The following is a 25,951-nucleotide window of genomic DNA, read 5'->3' on the forward strand; positions in this document are numbered from 1 at the left end:
GCGCACACGCGCACACGCACACACGCGCACGCGCACACGCACGCACGCACACGCACACGCGCGCACGCACACGCACACGCGCGCACGCACACGCACGCACACGCGCACGCGCACACGCACACGCGCGCACGCACACGCACACGCGCGCACGCACGCGCACGCGCACACACGCGCACGCGCACACACGCACACGCGCACACACACGCACACGCGCACACACGCGCACACGCGCACACACGCGCACGCGCACACACGCGCACACGCGCACGCACACGCACACGCGCACACACGCGCACACGCGCACACACGCGCACACACGCACACGCGCACACACGCGCACACACGCGCACACACGCGCACACACGCGCACACACGCGCACACACGCGCACACGCGCACACGCGCACACACGCGCACACACGCGCACACGCGCACACGCGCACACGCGCACACACACGCACACGCGCACACGCGCACACGCGCACACGCGCACACGCGCACACACGCACACGCGCACACACGCACACGCGCACACGCGCACACACGCACACGCGCACACACGCACACACGCACACACGCACACACGCACACACGCACACACGCGCACACACGCGCACACGCGCACACGCGCACACGCGCACACACGCACACGCGCGCACACGCGCACACGCGCACACACGCACACGCGCACACGCGCGCACACGCGCACACGCGCACACGCGCACACACGCGCACACGCGCACACGCGCACACACGCGCACACACGCGCACACGCGCACACGCGCACACACACGCACGCACACACACAGTTTGTTTTCGGTACTGCTTGCCCGTGTGCGAAACTGAACAATTATGGAAACCATTCCATATTTTGGCACTATAGTGAGAGAAGAGAGGGTGAGCCGGCGACCACAGTTATTATAAGCGCTCGGGAAATTTAGTTTCTGCTGGTGAGCTTTATATATACATATATATATATATATGTATATATATATATATATAATTGAATGTGACGCTAGATACCGCCTCCCATGGAGGATGCATGCCACGGTGAGTGCAGCTATAGCCATAGTGAACATGAATTCACCGCTAAACTTCGCCCCTCTCGCTTTGGACCTCTTTGCGACATTGTGGAGGGATCGTTTGCAGTGATGTCGCGTCGTGAATGCTACAATTCGCATTGCTTGTGCATGTGCGCAAGGATTTACCGCTTTCGTGTGTTTAGAAAAAAAGCACGTTTGCTCATAGCTATTAGAACGACCAAAGTAATAAATAACGTCACAAGAACCTCTTTAAAGCCGCAAGCGCGACGATCGGATAAAGCCAAATGCTAACCATCATTCCCGTCGTAGCCGAGCGACGGCAGCGCCAGATGTCCCCCTAGCGGTTTTAGTAGGAATCTCTATGCTTTCGTCACTGGAAGGCCTGCGCTTCGTGTGGCAGAGTAGTGAGCTCTAGCTCCCGTAGCGAGCCGCTGCGCAACTCGATGAACACCGGCAAACAAGACCATGAAGCACACACGAGACGCGTGAAGCGGGAGGTTAAATATACCTATCGGCGAAATGTGACTTGCCTAAGCGAGGAAGGGGCAGCGCTGTTGTGGTGCCCACTTCACGGCACGGACTTAACGCGCCCACGCAAGAGGCATGGGATCCGGTGTGGAGTGGCGGTCAACACACCCTCTGCAGGCCGATCTCTCTTCCACATTGAATGCCCGAATGACGGCCCACGCTGTGTCGGGCCGCCTCCCGCGTACCGGCTTCATGTCGTTCAATGATGCATGCCTTGTCGGTGCGTTTGTGCGTGGACTCGGAGAGTGCGAGGGATGCGCCGCGAGCGCCAGCTTGCCCGCTCGGTGCCGCGCCTCCAGATGTGCGTGCAGTCCTTTGCCCGATGTGTTCGCACCCGCTAGGGGAACCACAGGGTTTGTCGAATCTTCTCGTTCGGGTCGTTGTCGTTGTTAGGTCTATCTGGCAGGATCGATGGCGCCCTCTTTGCTTTAGGTCGTTTCGGCCTCCTCGTATGACGGCCGATTGTGGTGAAAAGAACAGGCGAGAAATGATGCTAGCGTCACCGGTTTGTCAATCGCGTCAACCAATCACAACAGTCGATCACATCAATTAATCGGTGGGTCGGTCGGTTGGACGCGAAATGCAGAAACACTCTCATACAGGACTTTCAGTTCACTTAGAGGAATCCCAGATAATGCAAACTAATCTAAAGTTCTCCTCATATGGCGGAGTCCTTCATATCTCCCCTGTGTTGCTTTCGGACGCTGAACTGAATGGACGGAAGGTTTCACTTACAGGTATACCAGCAGCAGGCCAGACGACAGTGCCGCTCGTGCGAGCAGTGGTTTCGATAGACTGTATACGCGTTGCACAGTCAGAGACAGGCTTTTGATTGATTGATTGATTGATTGATTGATTGATTGATTGATTGATTGATTGATTGATTGATCATCTTATTATTTTTTTATAGGGAAGGCGGGGCGAAAGGCGTGCACGCATGACAAAGGTCCTCACCGTTGCTCATAGTAGAGGCAACGATTATCGCGTTTTGTAATACTTTCCTTCTCATAGAAACAAAAATATAAGGGCACTCTTCCATACGTGTAGCTGAGTTAGACGCAACAGCCTGAGCACGCCTCTTTAGATACAAGGTCATGCAACTGCTTCTTTTATTATTTTTTCATTTATTCCAAAGATATGTATTCTAAAAAAAAAAAAACACCGCATCTGGCTGATAGCGTATATAATTCCGCCTCTTCACGTGGACCCCATGAACGGGCTCACATAACTTCCAAGGGAAATCGGGAAGTTGCGCTAATTAGTCAATTCCTACGTATTTTTTAAATATAATAATCGCGCAGTTCCTTCGTTCCTTAATTGCGCACTGTGTTCCTGGAACTGTTTTTGGAATACCAGGTTACTACGTATGCATGGATGTTACCACCCGTACTTTGCTGATGCTTCTAAGCCTTTCTCATTGTGTAGTTAGAACTAAAGGTGGCCTATAATGAAAACCAACTTGGCGAGAAAAAAAAAAGTAATTTTCCCTTTATTTGTTGTAGCTGCGGGTCGACGCTCACAGCCGCGTGCAAATTTCTTTTGATCGTTCGCTTTCGTCTGGAACACGTTCCCGCACCATCGCGCTCACGCGAAGCCTGCAGGTATGTAGAGCCACTCTTGCGTGGGTGCTCATTTGCCGTAAGCCTTCCCGCACCGCGCGGTGGTCCTCGTATTGGACTGCTTACGCAAAGAGTTTGAATATGTATGCATGCGGATGTATGTCGCGTCGAGTCCGCAGGGAGTGCATGAGCGAGGTTAGGAAAATCCGAGAACTCGCATTTTGTCTAGCGCTGTAGAGGTGCCCTCGAAGCGGACTTATTGTATATGCGCGGAAACTTCGGTTCCGGATAAGGACACTCGAAACAAGTGCGCAGTGCCTTCTCGGAAGGACAGCAGCAGAATATGTCTGCGCAGTATAAGAGAGCCCTGCATGCTCCCAAACCGATAACCTCCACGATTCCCGAAAAAGCTGGTAGCGCCCAAGTTATTTTGGCTGCCTTCTCTTTTTTTTTTCTTTCTGTCCGCAACCTGACACAAGGTTACTAAATTTAGGAAGGCGCGCTGCACCGCCGAAACGAAAACAGAAGCGCGTAACTTCAATGGTTCGAATGTCTATTTGCATGTATGCAAATGGCGGAACGAAAGCCGAAACGCGTAGGCACGGTCGACGCAGTTGTCGTGAGTGGGCTTCCGTGGGCCTTCGTATGAGCGTTAAAAATATCAGCGGCGCTTACGTCTTATTATCGCACTGCTCGGTGAAGGTTGAACAGTTTACAGTTATAGTGCAGCATAGACAAAAGAACGTGTATATAGAAAAAAAAAAACGCTAAAATTTGAAATGATGGCGCAAAAGAACGAATACAACGGTATATATAGTCTGCGTGCCTTCCGGTGTCCTCCTTATCACAGTGAAAGTCGTAACGACCTTGGCGACAGGGCGGTATAGAGACGTTGAGCTCGCAGCATTCGGGTATAGTTGGCGTAAAGTGACCATGTTTAACCGCAGCGCAATAAAGATAGCAGCGCTCGTGTGTGTCACTGGTCTTCCTTGCGCTAGTTAAACATGGTCCGCGGTACATATAGGCTTTTTTCGCGAAACGTCTTTCAATTCAGGAGGCGGTCGTTCGCTATAACCGCACGTAACCAAAACATGTAATCATGTTGTTATCGCTTATGTATTTGCAGCCGTACTGTATCTAGCGACGCGCTTCACTTTGGTATCGTTGTGTAGAGGAAAAGAAGCTAACTTTAGCCTATCGTTCGCCGTTCGTGCACTGAGGCGTATAGCTCGGCGGTTTATGCTTTCCGACCCGAGCGCAAGTGGTCGCGTTTGAGGGAGTGTGCTGTCAAAGTATAATCGGTCAAACTCAAGCCTGTCCCCATCGGAAGTTATATAATCGGCTTACAAGTGCGAAATTTGTTGCATGAATCTGGCGGATACTCGGCTGTGCATGGCGCATACATTCAACAGAAATAGCGCGAAAAGACTCGGGCAGCCGGAGACGGAGGGATGCCGAATTCGCGCCCACCAGCTTTGACCATGCACGGCGCGCGCCCATTACGAATAGTAAGCAAGCACAATTGCAAGATTGCACCGTTGTACCCCTACAAAACTGTTTCATAAGATTTGCAACTACTTTCTTAAGAAAGCGTCGTTTTAGGCATTCAAGTACAAAAGTAACTGGAACGCCAACGCATTCCTCCGCAAGGTTCGGGAATTATCTCGGATAGTGTTTGCCGAAACACCCGGTATTTGCCTGACAATGTTTCGTGTTTGCGTCTGCGTATTGGTGCAGTGACGGTGAAAACACGCGCATGGCATCAGCGACCGGGACATACATGTGTCAACTCCCACCCAAGTGTCGTGGTTGGCGAAAACCGACGAGGAGGATCCTCGCCCGCGCTCTCGAAATGGCACCGCAGTTTCGTGCGTGTACGCGACATGCATACATGCACGTATGCATGCACGCGCACCGAGCGCGCGAGTACGTCGACCCATCCGGCTTTCCTCGTTGAATTTCCCGCCTGCCTTTATGCGACGCGAGCCTGGGCGCCGTTCGGCGGAAAGCGTCGCTTTGTTTCTCGGTCCTGCTCTCGCGGCGCCCGCGTTGTTTTTGCCTCCCCCCTTTGATCACCGCCGCTGCAGCTCCTATTATATTGTCTTGTTACATTTTCTTTTTATATATTATTTCTGGCGCGCGCGGAACGGAACAAAATAAGGAAGCTGCGAGCGGCGACGGCGACTTGTTTCCGAAGCACGCGGGAGAAGAGGAGGCATAAACATTTATTCGAGAAGAGAGAGAGAGAGAGAGAAGCGCTCCGATCGAGTTCGGAAGCGATGATATGGCTATATATATAGACTTTCCTGATTGCAGGCCCCATCGGATTGAGACGAGGTTCACATATTCCTTCTTTCTTTCTTTTCCCCCCGGTACCCCCGAGCAGTGATTGGCGCCTTCGGCAGGCGCATCGAACGCGAATGAACCAAGAGGCTACGTGCTTGACGCCAGGCGTAGTCTCTAAGCGGCACACTATATGTACGCCGGAGCCAGCGTGCGCAACACGCTCGACGTTAGACTTCGAAGGAGGAGGAGGCAACATCGGTGTATATTGAGGCGTGGCATCGCGTGAAGCTGAAATCCTGTTAAAACGAAGCTTTCGCAGCTTTTCGCCCCAGTTCGCGTGGACGGCTGTGTCGCCGGATTAACTATAGCCAACCCATGGAGATTCGATTGTATACTGTATATCCGAAGGTGATGAATCGGTGGGCCTGCGCTGATGGTACCAATGATATGTCCTCGCAAGGCATCTAATCGTTACTTTTTTTTTTGTGAATTCATAACCTCCATGTATAGATGTATAGATGATGTATAGATGTATACTTTTATTGCCTTTACGTTGCCTCTGTTCCTATTGCGGGTTACTTGCACTTTCGTTCGCTTGTACGCTCTATTTATGTATGCCGCTCCTGCCGGGGCCAAAATGCTGCCCCGCAGTATACTGAAATTAATTAATTAATGGGGTTTCCAACGCGGACCGTGACCTCCAAGATCGCATCGGCGCACTTTCGTGCGCCCGTGCGGTGATCTCGGAGGACATGCGCGTACCGATCCTGGAGGCGCAGCGCCTGGTCACTGAACCCGCACGTTTCAATAGCATCAGCAGGTAGGGGGGACCATTAAGTGTCTAGAACAGAACCATGCTAAGGAGGCGTCGCTGCCCAATAAACTGAGAAATCTTTTATGTAACGAACTAACATGGCGCCGCCCGTGAACCGAAAGGGGCGAGAGAACAAGCAGTCCGCACGGGAAGCGCAAAGTGTATGTGAAAGAGGTCGCTATATGCAAACAAAGCTTTTCTGCGCGAATCGCTTGTTCAAGCACGCTTCACTTCCATCTTGCCATGTCTTACTCCTTCGTGCCTGGTGCTCATCACGCGCGGTGAATGTCGGATGCAGGCTGAATTTCGTGCCGCCGAACAACGCCAGTGCGTGTGACATGGATACTGCAGACAACGGTCCACCGGATGAACTGAGACGCGTCAAGGAGGGACACGCGGGGAACTAGTCACGTAATTGCCCGAAAGCGAACGCAACGTTGCATCCATATCATAATCCGGTGTATGTGTACATCTAATAGTAGCGCTCAAACAACCGGTCGTACAATCGCGTCACTGCGCCCAGCGTCGCCTTCCTCCTCCCCGCACGCGCGCGCAAGTATATCGCCTCCAGTCGTGCATCGCTCGGTTACGACACATGCGCCGCGAGATTTGCCCACCTCTCCTCTCTCGCATTCCCGCCCGCCGGCTTCGCCGCTGCTTGGCGCGCGTGTCTGCATGGCATCCGGCGTAATTGCACGCGCAATCACGGTCGCAATCACCGCGCATCGGTGCCCTGAAGGGGACACCCGCGCGTACGTGTATTCCCGGCCGGCCGCGACTCGAAGGTCGCTTTTTCCACGCGGGGGGGCGTCCCGCTATATACGCGACGGTGGAGTTATCGATACCGATGGGTTCCCGCGCGCCGTGCATTGATTGGTTCCCCCGGATCGGCTGCGCATGCGCAGGTGGCCTCCTGTCTGGGATTTTTGCGGCTGGCACGCCGAAGGGCAGACATTCGTCGGACGGGCTTACGAAATGTCGTCGCGGAATGAGTTCTCGAGCCGTTGGCGGCTGCGTGTGTACAGCTTAGCACACCGAGATTGCCTTCGGGCAAGTGCCAGCGTTCATGCTGTGCTCAGATAAGGGTTTGGACGCCCACTGACCTTCTAAGGTTGCGTAGGTCTGCGGTCTCGACGTATAGGAAGGGACGGAGAAAGAACCGACTAGGGCGAACGCAGAAGGGTTAACCCCGCCGGGCCCGGTCGGCTACCCTACATCTGGAGAGGAGGGGAATCGCAGTATGAAAGAGAGTGAGGGAGGGAGGGAGAAGGATGCCACCATACATGCGCGCGCACGCGATCTAGAGCGCGTAGTTCGCCACTCGACTGTTGGGATGCGCGCGCTGATAGGAATTGAACTGAGCAGCGCGCGCGCCGCCGAATCTCGGAGGCCACGAGAGACATGGGACGAGCCCGCTCGTGCCTGCGACATCGCAGAAGTTGTTCGCTTTCGTTTCTGCGTCGTGGACGTGTCCTAGCATTTCTGGATGGACCGATATCGAGACGACGTGCGCCTCTCTTAAAACGAGTGACGAGAGAGAGAGAGAGAGAGATGTTTAGGTTAAGAGGAAACGCTCTGAGGTTGGACGGAGCAGCGTGCACAGTCTGTCCCGCATTAAGGCAAAGAAGGAAGGGTAAAAAACAGGAAAGTAGTAAAGGGGAAGGAGTGGTAAGCGCCTGCTGCCCGATCAGTCCATACGTGGTCAGTCTCTCCGATCAACAGCTCGGAAAGGCACGTGCTATAGGTTAGGGGTGTGCGAATAGTGATTTCGGAGACAGAATTGAATACGAATCGAACATTGCCAGAAGGGAAGCGAGTTGAATATCGAATACTTTTCGAATAGTTTTGGAATAATGGATAGCTGTTGTCACAATTAATATAAAACGGCGTCCACATCCCAGTATTCCGAAAGTTAACAAGTTCGTGTCATTATATTCTGCGCTATGAATCGTTGTTTATTAAAAGCACAGATGGAGCATTAGCGGCCGAAACATAGTCTCCTCGCATGCACAGGGCTCTTCAGAGAGTGCGAATGACCGCTGTGCAGCCTGTAAATTATGGCCATCTAAGTGAGGTAGCCTGCTTCAACGCGCAAGCTCTGATGCTTTGTTTTTATCATGCCCGCGGGGCTGAAGTACTTACCGTGCTTTCCCTCCAAGTTTATGTTTACGTTGGCGCAGCAGACGTGTTGAAATATTCGAGAAGTATTCGCAAGATATTCTCATTTACGAATAGTGGCTATTGGTTTCGAAGTCTGAATCGAATAGGAAACCATCCCGTTCGCTTTATTAGAAAGTTTTGAATATACTGAATATTCTGATACGCCTAATATATATATATATATATATATATATATATATATATATATATATATATATATATATATATATATATATATAGTCATATCATAAGAAGCCAACAAACACTGACACCAAGAACAACATAGGGAAAATTACTTCTGCTTAATAAATGAAATGGAGAAACGATAAATTAATGGAAATTAAAAAACAACTTGCCGCAGGTGGGAACCGAACCCACAACCTTCGCATTTCGCATATCAATTGGTAGAGCATCGCACGCAAAATGCGAAGATTGTGGCTTCGGTTCCCACCTGTGGCAAGTTGTTTTTTCATCCACTTTAATTTCCATTAATTTATCGTTTCTTCATTTCGTTTATTAAGCACAAGTAATTTCCCCTATGTTGTCCTTGGTGTCAGTGTTTGTTGGCTTCTTATGATATGACTAATAAATATCGGGCCCCTCGGTTAACCCCCTTTCTTCTCGTTTATATATATATATATATATATATATATATATATATATTGTTTGGATCTGACTGCTGGTACGATCTGTGGGGAACTCGGCGCTGACGCCCGTGGTTGTACCTGGGTCGCAAGCCCCAAGGGTAGCGTTGGCCTGGCGGCCTGGGGTACAACTCGAAGCATCCGAAGGTCCCGGCAAAGCATGAGTCGACTGGTAACAACGAAACAACTTGTTTATTTTAACATCGCAAAGAGTTGGCGGTCAGGTTTGACCGAAGTAGAGAGACGGGAGAGCACTTCACTCAACTGAAGAAATCGGAGCCCTCCTTTTGGCGTCCGGGGGCAGCTGTTTTTATACTCTCGCAGTTGAGGGCAAGAAGGAACCCCTCAAAAGACGAGCACGTGAATGTACAATGGGCTAATGGTGACGCACACTGTCGTAGCGATGCCGTAGCACCATGTCGAGGCGCTGCGCACGATCTCGTAGCACCCTGTCGTGGCGCTGCGCACGATCTCGTAGCACCCCGTCGTGGCGCTGCGCACGATCTCGTAGCACCCTGTCGTGGCGCTGCCGGTCGGACACAATGACTGGAACGAGATCCCTGCTTTGGCATCGCCTGTTTCGGGCCCAATAACTGGAATGAGATCCCTGCTTTGGCATCGCCTGTTTCGGGCACAATGACTGGAACGAGATCCCTGCTTTGGCATCGCCTGTTTCGGGCCCAATAACTGGAATGAGATCCCTGCTTTGGCATCGCCTGTTTCGGGCACAATGACTGGAATGCGAGGAGGATCCCTAGGCGGTCGCATCGCCGCAGACGCGCCTGGAAACACCTGGCGATGAGTGTTGCGGCGACGACGATCGGGCCAAAATGTCTGCCGCCCCGCCGCAGTCGCGCCGGCAAAACCACGTGTCGCAGGCGAAACGCAACAGACCGCCCCGCCGGGGGAAGGAGATCCCGATGGACAGGGGACTGCATCCGCTGTCCGGAGGGATGTCGCTCGATGATGCTCATAACCGAAGTCGGGCGTCCCTTGACGTTTCTTGAGCGCAGCGCACAGAGAAGGCCTCGTTCTCTCGTTCAGGTTCGCACGGGACACTGCAAAGTGACTTCGGGAGAGTTCACATTTTTGTTCTCGTTCCCGGCAAGCGTTAGAACTACGCTGAAAACTCAACCGCTCAGTCAGCAAGCACGGCACAACCCTCACTAAGCCCTGCCAGGCTCTTTCCCCTTTTTATACCACTGCCTAGTTCCTTACAGTAGTCTAGCATCACTCAGAACGCGTCCACAAATTGAAAAATTGCACTAGAAAGCATATCATCACTTTGAAACACTAAACAAAAGCAATATGTTAAAAAAAATCCTGCCTCAGGAAGAAAAACATCAGTAACAAACAATTTTGAGGCTGATTCCTACGTTAGGGGCTTCGACTTAAGCCATCGGCGTTACCGTTGAGACTCCCCTTTTTGTAACGCACCTCAAAGGAATATTGTTGTAAAGCGAGGCTCCAGCGCAGGAGGCGGCCATTTTTGGGAGAGATGGTCTGCAGCCATTGGAGAGGGCAGTGATCCGTCTCAATGATAAACCTCGAGCCGGCTAGATAGCATGACAATTTCTGAACGGCCCACACGAGACACGCACACTCTTTCTCGGTGGCGCTATACGCCTGCTCACGACTGGTCAGCTTACGACTAGCATACAGGACGGGGTGTTCTACTTCTCCATTTTCCCGTTGGCACAGTACAACGCCCATGCCTCGCTCACTAGCATCGCACTGAACAATGAACCCTTTTGTATAGTCTGGCGATCGTAGCACAGGCTGGCTTGTTAGGGCACTCTTTAGGGCGCTAAAAGCTCTTTCCTTTGTCTCGTCCCAGACGACTGTTTGAGGCTCTGTTTTTCTTAGAGCATCCGTCAGGGGAGCCGCGATATCAGAGTACCTAGGGATGTACCTCTGATAGTAGCCGGCGACACCCAAGAACGACCGAATATCGGTCTTGGTGCGCGGTTGCGGAAAGTCTCGCACAGCGGCCACTTTTATTTCAGAGGGGCGGCGACGACCCTGACCAATCACGTGACCGAGGTAGACAACCTCGGCCTGTGCTAACTGGCACTTAGGAGCCTTGACTGTCAAGCCCGCTTCGCGCAGGCGGGTTAGCACTGCCCGCAAGTGTGTCATATGCTCAGACCAGGATGCGGAGAATATCGCTACATCGTCTAGATACGGTAAAGCGAATTCTTGCTGTCCCCGCAACACTTTATCCATGAGGCTTGAAAAACAGTATGGCGCGTTCTTCAAACCAAAACTCAACACTTTAGGACGGAATGTTCCCATTGGTGAAATGAACGCCGCATACCTACTAGCCTCTTCTGTAAGTGGAACCTGCCAATAACCCCTGACAAGATCTAGGGTGGAAATAAACTGAGCGCTACTAACTTTCTCAAGGCGCTCCTCGATGTTAGGGATCGGATAAATTTGATCCTTAGTGATGGAATTAAGCCTGCGGTAGTCGACGCAAGGACGAGGTTCCTTGCCCGGTACCTCAACTAAAATCAAAGGGGAGGTATAATCACTCTCACCTGCCTCAATAACACCGAGCTGTAGCATTTTCTTTACCTCAGCCTCCATAATATCGCTCTGGCGGGGTGACACCCGATACGCCTTGGATCGTACTGGCTCTGGGGAGGTAAGTTCTATATCATGAGTAAGTACCGAAGTCCTACCAGGCCTCTCAGAGAACAGACCTTGAAACTCTTGTAATAGCTGGTGTAGTTCGGTTTTCTGCTCAGGCGACAGCGGTGCTTTACTGATAAGGTCACTAATGACTTGACCGGTGTCTTCCCTGTTCGTCACTGAGCCTAGTCCCGGAAGCTCGACTGGAAGCTCTTCAGGAACGTTTATCATCATGCACACCACTGCTTCCCGTTGTCTATAAGGTTTGAGCAGATTACAGTGGTAAACTTGCTGTGCTTTCCGCTTTCCTGGCAGACTTACCACGTAGTTAACTTCCGACAGTTTCTGAACAATTCGTGCTGGGCCCTCCCACTGCACGTCTAGTTTGTTGTTTAGCGATGTGCGCAATATCATGACCTCATCGCCAACCTCAAAACGACGGGCCCTGGCTGTCCGATCATAATAAACCTTGGCCCTCTGCTGGGCCTTTGTCATTGCTTCACCTGACAACTCCTGTGCCCTTCTTAAGCGTTCGAGGAGCTTAAGCACGTACTCCACCACGACTGGGTCGTCGCCCCTACCTTCCCATGATTCTCGAAGCATGCGAAGCGGAGATCGAAGCGAGCGACCGTACACCAGTTCAGCTGGCGAAAACCCCGTAGCCGCATGCGGCGCGGTCCTTAAAGCAAACATCACCCCAGGCAGACACAGCTCCCAGTCAGTTTGATGTTCAAAACACAAGGCTCTCAACACGCGCTTCATGACGGAGTGGAGCTTCTCAACGGAATTCGACTGTGGGTGGTACACTGAGCTGTGTAACAGCTTTACCCCACACCTTTCGAGAAAAGTTGTCGTCAAAGCGCTAGTAAACACTGTGCCCTGATCTGATTGAATTTCTGCAGGAAAACCAACTCGCGCAAATATGGACAGTAGAGCATTGACTATCTCCACTGAGCTGAGTTCTTTAAGCGGCACTGCTTCAGGGAACTTTGTCGCTGGGCAGATCACAGTCAAAATGTGTCTGTACCCCGTGGCTGTTACCGGCAGAGGTCCCACTGTATCAATAACGAGCCGTCTAAAAGGCTCCGTTATGATAGGTACCAATTTCAACGGCGCCCTTGATTTGTCCCCTGGTTTGCCCACCCGCTGACAAGTGTCACATGTCCTCACGAAATGGTCTGCGTCCCGAAAACACCCTGGCCAATAGTACTCTTGCAAGAGACGGTCCTTAGTTTTCTTAACTCCTAGGTGTCCGGACCACGAACCCCCATGTGACAAGCGCAACAGATCCTGACGATAGCATTGAGGCACGACCAGCTGATCGAACTCCACTCCTCTGCGGTCTAGATACTTCCGGTACAGGACTCCCCCTCTTTCCACAAAACGCGCAGTTTTCCTGGCGATACCTTCTTTGACATTGCAGCGCACGTTTTCCAGGCTGCCATCCTTTTTTTGCGCGGCTATCAAAGCCGACCGGCTGACTTTTAGCAACCTATCAAGTCCGTCTGACGTAGGCGCGATGAGCAAATCGGTAGATAGCTCTTCTAACTTTCCCGAATCGGGATTTTCCTCTCCAGTATCTGGCGCCTTTAACGTTACAGACTCAAGTCTATTCAGTTCGGGCGTGCTCTGAATATCAGCTTGCTGCGCCTCTGACCCTTTTTCGTTGTTTGATAACGTCGGCCCCGCAACTACCGCCTTTGCAGCGAGCTCCCGAACCTTCGATCTGGTTAAGGCCTGAACACTAGCTTCACCAAACAAAAGCCCCTTCTCGCGCAGGAGGTGATCGGACCTGTTTGAAAATAGGTACGGGTACTGGGGTGGCAGCATAGATGACACTGCCGCCTCTGTCTCAAGCGCTCCGAAAGGTCCTTCAATAAGCACCTTTGCTACTGGCAGACACACGCTATGAGCTTCCACGGCTTGCTTGATCCACGCGCACTCGCCCGTGAACATATGGGGTTCTACGTAAGACGGGTGAACTACATCCATCGTAGCTGCGGAATCGCGAAGCACTCGGCACTCTTTCCCGTTTACGAGGAGGTCTCGCATGTAAGGCTCGAGAAGCTTCATGTTCTCGTCAGTGCTGCCTATTGAAAAAAACACAACTTTTGGTGTTGTTTCCGGACACTGCGCCGAAAAGTGACCCGGCTTCTGGCACGTATAACACAAGCGCGCTCGCCTCATCTCGAACCGCTTTCTGCGTTTGGCTGCCGCCGTCTCTTTACGTTTGGTCGGACTGCTTTCACTCGCATCCTCACTACGCGTGTCCCCCTTTAATCTCATGGGCGTGAATTTCGGCCTCTCAAACTTCGAGCCAAATTCACCCTTTTGACCGTCCTTAGCTCCGCGAGCTCGACGCGTCACAAACTCCTCGGCTAGCTCAGCGGCTCTAGCCACCGTACAAACGTCTGGCCTATCCAAGACCCAGTATCGCACGTTCTCCGGTAACCGACTATAAAACTGTTCTAGCCCGAAACACTGCAGAACTTTATCGTGGTCACCAAACGCTTTCTCTTCTTTGAGCCACTCCTGCATGTTCGACATAAGCCTATACGCAAACTCTGTATATGACTCACTTCTGCCTTTCTCATTTTCCCGAAACTTCCGACGGAACGCCTCCGCAGACAGCCGGTACTTTTTTAGAAGACTCGATTTTACTTTGTCGAAATCCTCTGCTTCCTCTCTATCCAAGCGAGCGACTACGTCGGCCGCCTCGCCGGGTAACAAAGTGAGCAAGCGCTGTGGCCACGTTTCCCGAGAGAACCCCTGCTTCTCGCACGTTCGCTCAAAGTTAACCAGGAACAAACCAATGTCCTCTCCAAGCTTAAACGGCCGCATCAGGTCAGTCATTTTGAACAATACGCGTTCTCCTGCACCGTGTGCCTGACTTCCATTACGAGCGCGTTCCATTTCTACCTCAAGACGCTTCATTTCCAAAGCGTGTTGACGGTCACGCTCTTGTTGCTCTCGCTCTTTCTGTTCTTTACGTTCACGCTCTTCTTTTTCTTTTGCAGTCTCCCTCTCTTCAATAGTCTCAAGGCATTCCGACAGCTCGTCATCCTCAGCCTCTAACTCAAGAATAGCCTTTAGCAGTTCTGGTTTTCTGAGTTTGTCCGAGACATCCAGACCCAACTCTCTTGCAAGCTGCAACAATTTCGGTTTGCGCAACGACTTCAAATCCATGGCTGCTCTGAATGCTGGTTTCTCTACTGCTTACTATTGTCTTGCCGCAAACTAACCCGGCAGCAACGACAACCACAATTACCAGCTCTGTTTCTGACACTAACAAAAAGCCTGGCAAAGCTCAGAAGAAGAAAGTCCCGCACTCACCAAACCTCGCAGGCAGGAATTCCGCGCAGTCGTTCCGCTGCAGGCAACCAGTCGTCACACAGGGCTCGTTGCACTGCTCCCGGATCGTCGTTGAGCTGCTCAGCATACAGTCAACTGCATCTCTTTGCTGCTGGCCTCCGTTGTCGCGATCTCACCGCTGGCAGACTGTTGTTTGAAGTCGTAGGCGATCTCACCGCTGCCAACCAGATGTTTTGATCGCGACACTGGAGCGATCGGATGGGAACTCGGCGCTGACGCCCGTGGTTGTACCTGGGTCGCAAGCCCCAAGGGTAGCGTTGGCCTGGCGGCCTGGGGTACAACTCGAAGCATCCGAAGGTCCCGGCAAAGCATGAGTCGACTGGTAACAACGAAACAACTTGTTTATTTTAACATCGCAAAGAGTTGGCGGTCAGGTTTGACCGAAGTAGAGAGACGGGAGAGCACTTCACTCAACTGAAGAAATCGGAGCCCTCCTTTTGGCGTCCGGGGGCAGCTGTTTTTATACTCTCGCAGTTGAGGGCAAGAAGGAACCCCTCAAAAGACGAGCACGTGAATGTACAATGGGCTAATGGTGACGCACACTGTCGTAGCGATGCCGTAGCACCATGTCGAGGCGCTGCGCACGATCTCGTAGCACCCTGTCGTGGCGCTGCGCACGATCTCGTAGCACCCCGTCGTGGCGCTGCGCACGATCTCGTAGCACCCTGTCGTGGCGCTGCCGGTCGGACACAATGACTGGAACGAGATCCCTGCTTTGGCATCGCCTGTTTCGGGCCCAATAACTGGAATGAGATCCCTGCTTTGGCATCGCCTGTTTCGGGCACAATGACTGGAACGAGATCCCTGCTTTGGCATCGCCTGTTTCGGGCCCAATAACTGGAATGAGATCCCTGCTTTGGAATACCTGGAATACCACTTCACAAAGCCGACACAAAGCCTTCACAAAGACGACGAAGTGTCTTCTTGGCAGAACACTTGTTTCTGTGCTCTGTGAATTTTTGGTAAAATCTTCGGCTTTCGAGGTGCCTCGCCTCCCCGTCTTGAAGCCATGGACGCGGAGCATGCTAGAGGCCCGCCTGGCCAGACGTCATCACTGCCGTCAACCGCAAGGAAGCGAGTTGGCTCCCCCAGTGACACCGAAGACACCGAGCTGTACTCCATGTCGGACGACTCATCCGACGACGGCTTCATACCCGTCCGGAGTAAGAGGGCGAGAAGGAAAATCGTCAACACAGCGCCGTCAACTCCTGCGAGCACAACGACTATGAAGTCAAGGCCTGCGCGCTGGCCACACGTCATCATTTATATGCCGGAAGAGCCATCAAGCAACCTACGATTGCTGAACAGGCAAGCCCTATCCATTTTTCTGGAACGTGCGGTGCCGGATCAAATTAAAGATATAAGAATAAATCCACGCAAGAATATACTCGCCATAGACGTGTACAACGCGAGTGCGCTTGGAAAACTTCAAGCGATCACGGAGCTAGGCGGAATCAAAATGCGCCCCTTTATCCCGATCGACGACACATCCATAGCCGGTGTGATTTACGACATCGACATAGCCATTCCTAATGATGACTTACCTAGCCTCATCAAGCCGGCATACGAAGGCACGATCATTACGCAAGTGCGCCGCCTTGGGAATACGCGCTGCGTAAAAGTAATATTCAAGGGGGATTGTATCCCATCCCACGTTAAAGTCGGACATTTTCGACATCCGGTCCGACCATTCATCCAGAAGCCGCTTCAATGCCATCAGTGTTTCAGGCTAGGACACGTCAAGGGCGTGTGTCCCAACTCGCTACTGTGTCCCCGTTGCGCTGAACCTCATGCAGAACAGACCTGCGGTGCCACGGTCCTGAAGTGTGCTAACTGTAGCGGCCCTCACGCGGCCTCGTCGAAAGACTGTCCCCGCATCAAGAGGGAACGCGCGGTTCTCAAGCAAATGGCCAGAGACAATTCGGCCCACAGGGAGGCAGCCAAAGTAGTCCGGCGTCGGCGTCGACGTCGGCACCATCGTACGTCTTCGAAGAAGACGCATGCGCGAAGTGACAGTACCCACTCCTCTGCGGTGCCAGTTAGCCGCGCCGCGAAAGGGCCCACCCCTTCCACGAAGGAAACAGAAAAGACTCTATCTTTAGAGGAATGGCCTACGCTACCGAGCCGCTCCCTTGCGACAGAACCTCAGAAGGTCGGGGCCCCACCTGATCCTTCTCCGGCCATGGATGATTCACCTAAAACAGACCGTCAAGTCATCTCGGTGCTACGTTCTCTCATGGAGGCCATTCGAACGCTTTTAGTGGACATGAGGACACCATCTGCTCGAAGCGCACTTAAAGTGTTGGACGCCTTAAGCCCAGTGCTTGCATCCCTCAACTAGACAGATGGATACTCCTACCCCATCCTTCCGGAAAGAAGTCAAAGCAGCGTCCGTTATCCAGTGGAACGCCAGAGGGCTAAAATCACGAATTTCAGATTTTCGTCAGTTTGTCTACACCAATGGGTTTCCACTCATCGTCATTTGTGAGCCCAACTTGTCGAAACCAATAAGACTGTCAGGATACGAGTTTATCATCTCATCAACAAACGGTGCATGCAGCAAAATCGTCGTTTTTGTTCGTCGTGAACTCACCTATGTTTTGCAACCAATTGCGCCCCACGACGACAATCAATATATATGCATCACAGTTAAAAAGAACAAACTCTTGTTTACTCTCATAGGCGTGTATATATCGCCTTCCTGCAATTTCGATACCAAAAGATTTGCGGATATCTTGAGTGTTTGTCCCGCCCCATGGGTCATCATAGGAGATTTCAATGCACACCATCCAGCATGGGGAAGTACAAGGACAAATGCAAGAGGACGAATATTAGCAAGTATCGCCCACAACTATGGCCTTACTCTCCTGAACGATGGTAGCCCCACCTTTCTTCGAGGCGTGACATACGGCAGCTGCCTCGACCTTGCTTTCGTCTCCAACTCTCTCGCCAGATGTGTGAAGTGGTTTCCAGACATTGAGACACATGGGAGTGACCACATTCCCACCTATCTGAACATCAAAGGCATGTCGTCTACATCAGGCTCACGGAATACCATTCGGACGATTCAATGGGCCAACTTCAAATCTGAGATGGAAGATGCCTGCCGCGAGGGCATACCCTCTGGGTTAGAGCAAACGATTAAAATGACGATGCAAAACGCCACTCGCATGATGACGATCTCTTCCACGCGAAATGACTTCGACATAGAATTAGAGCGACTTCGAGCGCTTCGTCGCCGGGCGGAACGTCGATATCGACGTACAAAATCAATCCATGACCTTAGGGCAGCCAGGAGGATGCAAAAGAAGATTCAGCGTCGTATGGATAGATTAGCGTCGGAACGGTGGGCAACGTTTTGCCAGACACTCGACCCCCGCAAGCCACTGTCTCACATTTGGAAAACGGTGCAAGGTCTGCGTTGCCTTCCGGAACGGCGTTTTCCATTCAAGGCGCTAGCGCTTTTCCAAGGGCGGCAAGACATCGATGTCGCAGAAGACTTTTGTGCGCGGATCGCAGACCAAGCGGCTCGTCCAGATCCTCCAGCCCGAGCTGACGTCCCCCATTCCAGAGATTGCCGCATGGACCTTCCTTTTACAATGGAGGAGCTCGAAGCGGCACTAGCTCTCTGCAGGCGCTCATCATCTCCGGGTCCAGATGGTATATCATACCGGGCCTTGTGCTATCTCGGAGAGTCCGCTCGGATAGAATTGTTGAGCCTTTACAACTCCTCATGGCAGGAGGGAAATGTTCCTGACGAATGGAAAGTAAGCCGCCTGGTGCCACTCTTAAAGCAGGGCAAATCCCCATTAGAACTCACCTCTTACCGCCCAATAGCACTGGCCAGCTGTGTCGGAAAGATAATGGAACGGATGATCCTTGGCCGCCTGGAATGGTACCTTGAATTTTACAAGATTTATCCGCTTTCCATGGCTGGTTTCCGACGTGACCGCTCTTCCATCGACAGTGTAGTTGATCTCGTTTCATATGTCCAGCACGAAAGGTCCCGTAAGCGTTTATCTGCAGCTTTATTCTTAGATGTGAAAGGGGCATACGATAACGTATTACATGAGGCCATTCTCGACGCTCTTGCGACGGTTGGCCTAGGTGGTCGAGTTTTTTTGTGGATTGCAAGTTACCTGTCTGCAAGATCATTCTATGTGTTAACTGACGATGGCCCAACTACGCGACGCTATACCAGCAGGGGCGTTCCTCAAGGCGGTGCTCTCAGCCCGACGCTATTCAACCTCGCTCTTGTTGGACTTGCTGAATGCTTGCCAACTACCATCAAGATTTCAACATACGCTGACGACATCTGTGTCTGGACTTCGGCAGTCACACGTCCTCAGATACGTGCGCGACTTCAAAGAGCGGCCACTTTGACAGCGAACTACTTGTGTAAACAGGGTCTCAGCATTTCACCTGAAAAATGCGCACTAGTCGCATTTACTCGGAAACCGATGACGCCTTATATCATCTCAATCAATGGGCGGACCATTTCCTATGTCCGAAACCACAGATTCCTTGGCGTCATTATTGACCGAGACCTCTGTTGGAGCCCACACGTGGCCTACATGAAACGGCGCCTGACAGCTACTTCCCAGTTGTTCAAATACTTGACAGGGAAGACGTGGGGGATGTCAGTAGACGCAATGCTTAAACTCTACAGAGCTCTCTTTCTCGGTTTTTTAAGATACAGTCTACCTGTACTGAACAACACCTGCAAGACAAATATTCGTGTTCTGCAGGCAGTACAAGCTCAAGCACTCAGAGTCTGCCTTGGTTTGCCCAGATGTACGTCAACAGAGGCGACTCTTGCGATTGCTCGGGACCATCCAATGCGAACTCACATTACGGTGGAAGCCCTGAGAACGCACATCAGACATTTTGCACGTGCTCCCTATCACCACCTTGCAGCACTACCTTCAGACAGGCACCAATCATCATTCTCTAAAACTATCAACAAGTACAACGACAAACTTCCCTCGGGCTTCACCGCTGCATCTAAACCATCGATACCCCCTTGGTGTCTTATCAGCCCCACAGTACATCTCAGTGTACCAGGAATCGGAAAAAAGTCTGAACTGTCGTCGCCTGTCCTCAAACAACTGTCTCTGCTTCTTCTGCACGAGAGGTACGCGGACAGTGAACACATTTATACTGATGGTTCCACAAACATCCAGTGTTCGTCCGGTGCTGTGGTTGTCCCAGCAAAAGCTATTACCATCAGCTTTAGGACTGACCACCCGACAACATCGACATCTGCTGAACTAGCTGCTCTTCGCGCTGCACTCCGTTTCGTCAGTCGGGAGCCACCTCGACAATGGTCCATCTTCAGCGACTCAAAGGCAGCCCTACAATCTGTACTATCAGCTCTGCGTCGCGGGCCGTTCGAACAGCTCGTATTCGATATTAGATGCCTACTCCATACATTACAGGAGAAAGGACACCACGTGACGTTTCAGTGGCTGCCAAGTCACTGCGGCGTCACTGGAAACGAAGACGCCGATAATGCAGCTCGGGCAGCTCTTGAAGACGCACAAGAAGAGGCCATACCGCTTTCACGATCCGACGCAGCTAGCAGACTTCGAGTGCTTGCACAGGAGATGACGCTCTCTTCATGGTGCACACCAAACAGCCAGACCAACCAGAGCAACCGTCAATACCACCTGCCCTCTTTGATGCATCTCTATATGCCAACTGGACTCCGCCGAAGCGAGGCGACTCTGCTTTATCGCTTATGGTTAGGGGTGGCTTTCACGAAATCTTACTCATTCCGCATTGGAATGGCCGACAACGCTCTCTGCAATGCCTGTCTTTGCGAGGAGACGCTGCAACACATTCTGTGCGACTGTCCTGAATATAATGTTCAGCGACAGTCCCTGGCATCCGTTCTCGCGCACCTTGACACTAGACCATTGTCCCTCGACACGATTTTCACATGCCGCCGACAGAAGACATCGCAGGTGAAGGCGACGAAGGGACTACTTCAGTTTTTGAAAGAGACGGGATTGGACAAGCGGCTCTGACAGTGTTATCACGTACAATGCCAGATTGATAGACTCTACCGGACGATGTTTGTGTGCTGTACTATGTGCTCTCTCTCTCTCTCCCCCTTCCCCATCTTTCATCGCCCCCATCCCTCTCCCATGTGTAGGGTAGCAAACCGGTTACGCTAAACTGGTTAACCTCCCTGCCTTTCCTTCTCTACTTTTTCCTTCCTTCCTTTCCTTCCTGCTTTGGCATCGCCTGTTTCGGGCACAATGACTGGAATGCGAGGAGGATCCCTAGGCGGTCGCATCGCCGCAGACGCGCCTGGAAACACCTGGCGATGAGTGTTGCGGCGACGACGATCGGGCCAAAATGTCTGCCGCCCCGCCGCAGTCGCGCCGGCAAAACCACGTGTCGCAGGCGAAACGCAACAATATATATATATATATATATATATATACACGTAATATTTTTGTTTTCAAGACGTAAAGCGATGACGTGGGTTCATATTCTGCGGGCGAGCAGTTTTTCCTCCACTAGCCACTTTCATTTCCATTTATTTATCGTTTCTTCACTTCAATTAAAGCTACAAATAATTTCCCCACGCTGTCCTTTGTCATTGTCTATTGGTTTACGACTAATAAGAATGCTGTGTGTGTGTGTGTGTGTGTGTGTGTGTGTGTGTGTGTGTGTGTGTGTGTGTGTGTGTGTGTGTGTGTGTGTGTGTGTGTGTGTGTGTGTGTGTGTGTGTTACAAATCGCACAGCTCACGATTCATGACAGACATCACATAAATTCACAGCCGGCTTCACTCAGAACTGCTCTTTCTACTCATAGCCCATTCTCGGCAGCTTCCCAAGCGTTTCTTCTGAAGTAGGCCGAGATCGGGTCTGCAGAAGACACTGTCGCTAGAAGTGTGTTCCGCACAGTCGCAAGCTGCGAGCACACACAGAGCACGCGTTCAATAGTCTCAGGGAGAGAATATAGGCGTCGCCAATGCGCGTGACGTAGAATTCTTGACGCGTTGGAGAAGATCGAGTGCCTACAGCGAACCACGAACAGCTGCTTTTCGCCGCGGTATTAAACTGTGCGCGGCGAAGCGCTGGAAGACGTCTTTAGCGAATTCCTTTCGAAGATTGATCACTCGGGCCTGCGTCCTTGCATCGAGCGCCGGAAGGAGAGAACCTGCCGAATATACGGCCGAGATTATACCCACTCGGAATGCAGCATGCAATATGAACTCCCCCTTCAGGCAGCGCTTGGAAGCGCGCCCTTTGACTTCTCTCGCCGCGGCCCGACCGTGTTTGTTGTCTACGCGTGAGCCGCCTGCAGTCCTGTGTTTCGCACATTCCCGAGACATATTTTGTTCTATACCTAAATCTAACACAAGGCAGGCTCACCAGCAGAAACTAAATTTCCCGAGCGCTTATAGTAACTGTGGTCGCCGGCTCACCCTCTCTTCTCTCACTATAGTGCCGAAATATGGAATGCCTTTGGCATTCGTTTGCATAATTGTTCGGTTTCGCACACTGGCAAGCACTACCGAAAATAGTGTGCGTGTGCGTGTGTGTTAATGTAGATAATTGGGAAGGGCGGGCTATCCCAAATACATTACTCACGTAAGAGTACGGGCATTAGCACTGGAAGATTAGTCCAGTGCCAGTTGTGAAAAGAAAGTCGCTGCCGCTGGCGTTATCGCTGGTGTTGTTTCTTTTTAGGTTTTTCACCTCCAGGGTCTTTTATCTCTCTGAACTTAAGTGTATGTAAGTTATCTTTCCATACGTGTCGACAAGAATGCAGTCGCTTGCTTTACTTTGTCAACAGATACAGGTGCTTCGTCGCACAATGTTCGTAGATCGGGTAAGCCGCTCGTTGTCTGTGTGTGTATACACACACACAGACACACATACAGACAGAGACACACACAGACACACAGACACATACAGACACATACAGACACAGACACATACAGACAGAGACACATACAGACGGAGACACATACAGACGGAGACACATACAGACGGAGACACATACAGACGGAGACACATACAGACGGAGACACATACAGACGGAGACACATACAGACGGAGACACATACAGACAGACACATACAGACAGACACATACAGACAGACACATACAGACAGACACATACAGACAGACACATACAGACAGACACATACAGACAGAGACACATACAGACAGAGACACATACAGACAGAGACACATACAGACAGAGACACATACAGACAGAGACACATACAGACAGAGACACAGACAGACAGACACAGACAGACAGACACAGACAGACAGAGACAGACACAAACACAGACAGACAGAGACAGACAGAGACAGACACAGACAGACACAGACACAAAGTAAAGCAAGCTACTGCATTCTAGGAATATGCCGTATTTCTCGTACGATTTGTCTCGGAGGCATGTTGTAGCGGTCAAAACGTTACCCGCCGGCGGTATTCTGGATTCGGGTTCTGTGGACTTCGTGACAATTTCTTCTTTTCTGTGCATACAAAGTGTGTCACATAAAGTTACGTCAGGCAAGCATCACGTTAACGCGGGCACTAACGTTACTGCGGAGCTGTGAGGTGTTCTTTCGTTATGTCTCACACCTGTCACCCAGCAGCGCTGTTCCTTCAACTTTTTTTCTTTCCTTCTCGGATTTCCTTGATAGCGGGCGCCACGTAACAAAGATGTCACTTTCGTGTCGGCAAGCTTCCCTTACTTCAGCCGCGCTACTTCCTCCACTACCGTGTCTTGCAGACGGCGAACAACGTGCACTGCTTTTCGCAAGCCGTAGAAGAAGAAGAGATGAAAAAAAGAAAGAAGAGAAAGCGAAACAACGCGTAAGGAAGCGACTGCACCAGAGTGTATAATGCGCGCACACGCGCGCGCTCTCGGACGAACTACCGAAAATGGGTCCCGCCAACCAGGATGACGTCGAGTTCCGTTTACAACACCTGCATGCTACCGGCACTCCACGCGCCACCGTGCGGCATTCGGCGCACTGACTGCCGTCACACGCGCACCGGTGCACTGCAGCAGCCTCCGGCCAGCGCACACTGGTGCATCTCTACGCGAGTAGCAGATGCAGACGAGTCGATCGCGTCTGTATGCGCGAGCCGCCGGTGGTCTCGTCTTCTAGTTCTGAGTTGCGTAATGTTGTACGGCTGGAAGAGCCTCTTCAAGGCGGCGGATCTGTAATCGGTCAGCTCTCCCATCGTGGCGAGAAAGAGTCTCCTTGAGCGTCCATTCAGTTTATTCCACGCTGCTGCATCGGAATCGGCAGCCCAGTTCGTCACGCTGAAGGCGCGTCGCTGTACAAGTGCGCGCTGAGGTCTGATCATCGCTTGGTCCTCCTCCACGACACACGGGTGCTTCGCCGCAGGACGTTGACGCCGAGTGAGTAGACTATGCGGGGTTCTGAGTGGGGAGTTGTTTGTGATATTAGTACGACGTGAGGAACAAGGAATTGGCTCGCGACAGGCGCGTTGAATAACTTTTATTCTAGCGGCGAAATATTTATCAACAGAGAGAGAGAACGCATTTATTCGAAGCACGGCTACTTGTCTAGGCTATAGGGATGCGGCAACGGTGTTGAGTGTGTTGCACTATCTGTTTCCTTTTTTTTTTAAGTTGTAAAGCCATGCCTTTAGGCAGTATACAGGCGTATGCTCACAAATAGACAGACATGTGTCTTGTGCAGGAAGCATGATAGCGAACTGTAGCAGGTGTATAGTAGTAGTATTAGTAGTAGTAGTAGGTGCAGTCCCTGAAACAGTAGTAGTGCATGAATTTGGGATAGTGGTACATGAATTCTTTTTTCGAAATTGGGAGGGCGTTTTGATTGGGCGAAAGCCTGTCGCACTGTCGATCCCACCACTTAGTGGCGACATACATTCGTACATTGCAGCTACTAAACAGCGGTCAACCTGGACACAGAACGCATATGCGATGATTGTAGTCTCGTCTTCGCCGTTTATGTCCGCATACAGCGTATGCGCCATTCCGGCCGGAAGTTTCAAACGAGAATTCGAAACGTAACCGATTGCGGCATGGAATCTATCGTTGCGAGTTTCCTCTGGCGACGCTGTTTGTCTTGCACAAGAGCCTGCCTTTCACGGACCGACTCGCCGTTCTGGCGTGTATGTGCTCTTATTTCATCCCGAACGAGTGCAGTGCACGTACCGACAATGCAATGTGTGAAAGTGCGGCCAAGCTCGGCATCGTGTTTGCACAGCGTGCACCGACGTCTCCGACGGTTTTGAATGCGTTTGCCGCCCGCGCGTCTGGCAGCGTTCCAGCACTTTTCCGCGAACTTGTAGTATACATGTATAGAGCGTAAACCACGCAAGATGTCGAAATGCTTATAGGGTTATTATTTTTTTCACAGCGAAGCTGTATACCTCTACCGTCCAAGGAAATTCTCGTGTCGTAGTTGCAAGCAAAAAAACTCCCCAAACATGGGCCGATACCGAAGACAGTGCATTGCCGGGCCGACCCGCGGCGGAGGTGCAGTTCGCCATTAAGGGGCCCACATACACAGCTTCGCTGGTCATACTTCTTCACAGAGTGGAAGGGCAATGAGTTTTTTTACCGTAATATTCTTTTCGCTACAGTAGTTGCTTGGTTCATGTGCGTCTTGCCCAGCGTTTTCGCCAGGACTTTCTATTGGCACGAGGAGGACAGTATTTTGTCCGATATTTTCTTCCGGACAATATCTTGTCCGCCAGTAAATATCGTATTAGCCCTCAGTATAGTTGTGACATCGATGCATGCATCCCACGAAGGTGTGCGCCCGTACCGAAAGCGGAGACAACAGCTGTAATAAAATTTAAGCAAAAAATTACGACGCGTCTTCACCTATGATTTGCGGAAGGCACCTTGGCCTGACAAATTTGTTGAT

The 25,951-nt window shown here is 51.5% G+C and overlaps 1 protein-coding gene across 5 annotated transcripts in view; it reads left to right on the plus strand.

Moving 5' to 3' along the window:
- Nucleotides 1-25,951, plus strand: part of LOC142576440 (uncharacterized) — a 291,100-nt gene that overhangs the window by 31,825 nt on the left and 233,324 nt on the right. For 3 of the 5 annotated variants that reach the window (XM_075686576.1, XM_075686581.1, XM_075686579.1), the window contains exon 1: nucleotides 24,260-24,447. The exons of the other annotated variants lie outside the window; for them this stretch is intronic. The gene's annotated coding sequence lies outside the window, so the exon portion shown is untranslated. Of the gene's footprint in view, nucleotides 1-24,259; nucleotides 24,448-25,951 lie in introns of those variants that run through there. 5 annotated transcript variants of the gene reach the window in all.

The sequence above is a fragment of the Dermacentor variabilis genome, chromosome 3 (assembly GCF_050947875.1).
Source record: "Dermacentor variabilis isolate Ectoservices chromosome 3, ASM5094787v1, whole genome shotgun sequence".
Classification (NCBI taxonomy): Eukaryota; Metazoa; Arthropoda; class Arachnida; order Ixodida; family Ixodidae; genus Dermacentor; species Dermacentor variabilis.